At 42.3% G+C, this 3,614-nt stretch overlaps 1 long non-coding RNA gene across 1 annotated transcript; it reads left to right on the forward strand.

The window, feature by feature from the left end:
* The first annotated feature begins 2,479 nt into the window (after nt 1–2,479).
* LOC118599762 lies at nt 2,480–2,929 on the forward strand. Its single transcript, XR_004949257.1, has 2 exons — nt 2,480–2,617; nt 2,703–2,929. It is a non-coding gene; the product is annotated as an uncharacterized LOC118599762 (long non-coding RNA).
* The last annotated feature ends 685 nt before the right edge of the window (nt 2,930–3,614 follow it).

Below are 3,614 nucleotides of genomic sequence, written 5' to 3' on the forward strand. Positions count from 1 at the left end.
AATAACATGACCTTAATGACTGAGAGTCTTCCCCCATCTCATGAATTTTAGTCACATGTTACTTGTTGAAAATGCATACAGAAAGGCACTTTAAAGCACCTTTCTCCACAGGGGTCACATCAGAATATTATTTAGCTGATCCTTGTGATCCCTCGTGTGCTTGGTGTGCTCCGGTCAGTTTGGACTGCACTTTACTAAAGCTGAAGCCAGCTTTGGCCTTAGGGCCTCACTGTCTTTGCCAGCCATATCAGTAGCCACCACAGCTGGGCTTTGCTTTGACACTGTGCTGGAGACTATTGCACTGCTGCCTTAATACCCAAACCATCCGAGCCTATCACAATCAGGGAACGTTTGAGAGAGTGTGTGTGTGTTTGTGAAGCCTGCTTGTGTGTGTTTCCCTACTCTTCCTCCACATCTTCTGTACATGCCCTTGAGCATGTGCAAAATGGCTCAGTATCAAAGAGTGATGATTGAACCAAAAACATGCTCCATTGGAGAAAAATAATCCTCACTGTATGCTTGTGTGACTGTGTGTGTGTGAATGAGTTTGTGTTTATTTAAAAAAGGCCTTTTGTGAATTTCACGGCTGACTTTTGTGTGTGTGTGAGACTGAGTGTGTCCACTGTAAAGACAAAGAAAGGCAGAGAGCCACAGAGACATTTGCAGAGATGTATTGAATTTCAATAAAAACTGCAATGAAGATTATGAGGCTTGCACAATTTTTCAATCTCTCTTTGCTCTGCCTCGAATTAGTCGTGGTATAGTCTATTTTCACCATGCCCGGCTAATCAGATCTCCTCTTGTCCCGTGGGCCCGCTCTCATTTGGTACGTCCCATGAGTCATGTGCCAATCAAATTGCTCATCAATGTCTGCCTCTTTCTTTTTTCCGTAGTCTCTTATGCCCCTCGCGCTTTTAAGCCTTTTCATTAAATTGTGCCACAAGAAAACACTAATGAAGCTGGACAGCCGTGTTACTTTGAATATGTGTAAGGGTGAAACTGGGGTCTGCTGCCATGGATCAGACCGATGTCTCCAGTTTGAAGAAAAAATGTAACCAATAAAAAAGTTTGAACTTTCACTGAATGTGAAAATGTAAACAGCATCATAACAAGGTAAAAACCTGGATTGTAGTACAAGTAACATAACTGGTAAATATTCTATAGGTGTTTTAGGTGGTTTTCAACCAAAAAACATAACAAAATAAAACTTCTGAAGACTTTTGTCCTCTTGATGCACATTAGGACAAAGCTAGTTCACCAAACTTTACAGTTTGGCAGAAAATGCACGAAAACATTTGTTTTTTTGGCCCAACTGCCTGGATGACATCAGGTAAATACAGGGGCTGACTGTTTGGGACTAGTGCTATCCGAAAAGAGAAAATTACCTGGTAAAAAAATAAAAATAAAAACTGGCGTATACTTGTATAGCACTTTACTACCTTACTCGAAGGCCCAAAGTGCTTTCAGTCGTAGTCCCATTGACCCACACAAACACATTCACACACTGATGGTGACTCTGCTGCCGAACACTGGCGCCAACCTCCCATCAGAGGCAACGTGGGGCTCAGTGTCTTGCCCAAGGACACTTCGACACATGGGTGGGCAATGTGAGAATCGAACCTGCAATCTTCTGATCAGAGGTTAAGCGCCCTACCACTGCACCACAGCCGCCCCTGAAGTAAAAAAAAAGGTCAATAACTTCTAGATACCAAATGGGTAACATATTTTTCACGCTCTGGAGCACACTGAATTATAAGCATCCCAGTCTCAGTAAAATGCGTACATATGCCACGATTTGGGAAATACCGTGTATAATATACGCCAAAACCGGTTTTTGCGTGCATATAATACGCACGCTCCTAAACGTGTTAAAAGGTGTTTTCCACGTTTGACACGTCCCCTGGTGGAGGCGTGAGCATCACAGACAGCCCCCCAAACGAACAATTTGCTTTTCTAACCCTAACCATAACCGTAATCCTAACCTTAACCGGGAACGAGTCATTTAGAAAAGAGCCGGAGGATTTCTGACCACGTGATCAAAACGAAACCTAAAAAGCCGTGTATATTGTACGCCGGCGTAACCCATTCTCCACCATTGCGTATCATATGCACGCAAAAACCGTGTTTGGCGTATATTATACACGGTATTTCAGAGTGCAAAGTCGTGGCATATGTACGCATTTTAGTGAGAGTGTGTTGTTATAAGAAACACCTTAAACGAACGGTCTGTTTTCAAACTTGTGTCATATACTGTATGAGGTGTACTGGACAAAAGTCTCAGAGATAAGTCCATCAGTCACACTTTATTAACTACGATCACAGTAACTCTAGTACTTGTTTGCATCATGCTACACGTTAGCCGCATTAGAAATATTTCCTACATTAATGTACACACAATACTTTAACCCCCAACTTTGTCTGCAACACGCAGAAAAAATACTGATACTGCAAAAACAAACATTACAGTGAGTACGCTAACTCCTAACCTTGTCATGGTCCGCCTGTGCTCCTACTCCACCTCCTAATTGGACCCAGCTGTCGGCACTCATCATCTCCACACCAGCCTACTTAAGAGGAGCCCTCCCCAGCATTCTTCGCCAGTTCGTTACCTTACCCGGTGCAGTACCCTGGCCTCTACGTTTAGTAAACTATGTTACTCTTATGTCTCGCTACGTCTCATCATAGTACACCTCTGTGTCCAGGTCTCCTTCATCCACGTGCCGACCTGGGTCCAGCCACATGTCTCGACGACTCTGCCTCGCCAAAGTCACTCCACGCCACGCACCTTCAGCTGAACTCACCTGGTTGTTCCTCCCTGCCGCTCCAGTCCACCTCCGGTCTCCACCCTCCATCTCCAGCCAGCAGCTCCACTCCAAGCTCCGGTTGCTGCTTCACATTCCCCACGGAAAATAAACCTTTTTCTAACTACTCCTGCCTCTCGTCCTCCTTCCGGGTTCCAGCGTCTGGGTCTGTCTCGCCACGTAACCATGTCAAACCTTGCTAGTAATGCGTAAGAAAACAGTCCGACACCGCTACACATTATCCCCGATAGTGTATTTATAACACTTTTAACTCCCAACCTTGTTGCAACTCATATAAACCAGACTGATACAGAAAACATACTGTATATAAGGTGCCCTGTATTATGATTATGTCATATTTTGAATAAAATTTAAGGCTTTTACCTGTGCTTTATAGTGCGGAAAATACACTACGATCACTATCCTCATTGTTTAAATTCTTCCTACTTTTTTTTTTGTTACATACTGTACATATACATCCGTAGTACAATATGTGGTGGAATGTATCGCACGACTGTCCAACAGAGGTCTAAGTTTAAGAGCAGTAAGTATAAAAAATACATTAGAAAAGAATAAGTAGCCAAGTATAAATATATATATATATATATATATATATATATATATATATATATATATTAATAATAATATGAGTGTTTCTTTAGATTTGAGAGAATCCAGATTTCTTGTAGAAGAAACACATATGTTTGAAGGTTGTCTTCTTCTAAACTGTCTGATTTAACACGGCTGTCTTTAAGGTCTTTTCCCCATTCTCTTCTTTGGTCCTTTCAGGTTACGAAAGTATTTAAAACAGTT

The sequence above is a fragment of the Oryzias melastigma genome, linkage group LG15 (genome assembly GCF_002922805.2).
Source record: "Oryzias melastigma strain HK-1 linkage group LG15, ASM292280v2, whole genome shotgun sequence".
NCBI lineage: Eukaryota > Metazoa > Chordata > Actinopteri > Beloniformes > Adrianichthyidae > Oryzias > Oryzias melastigma.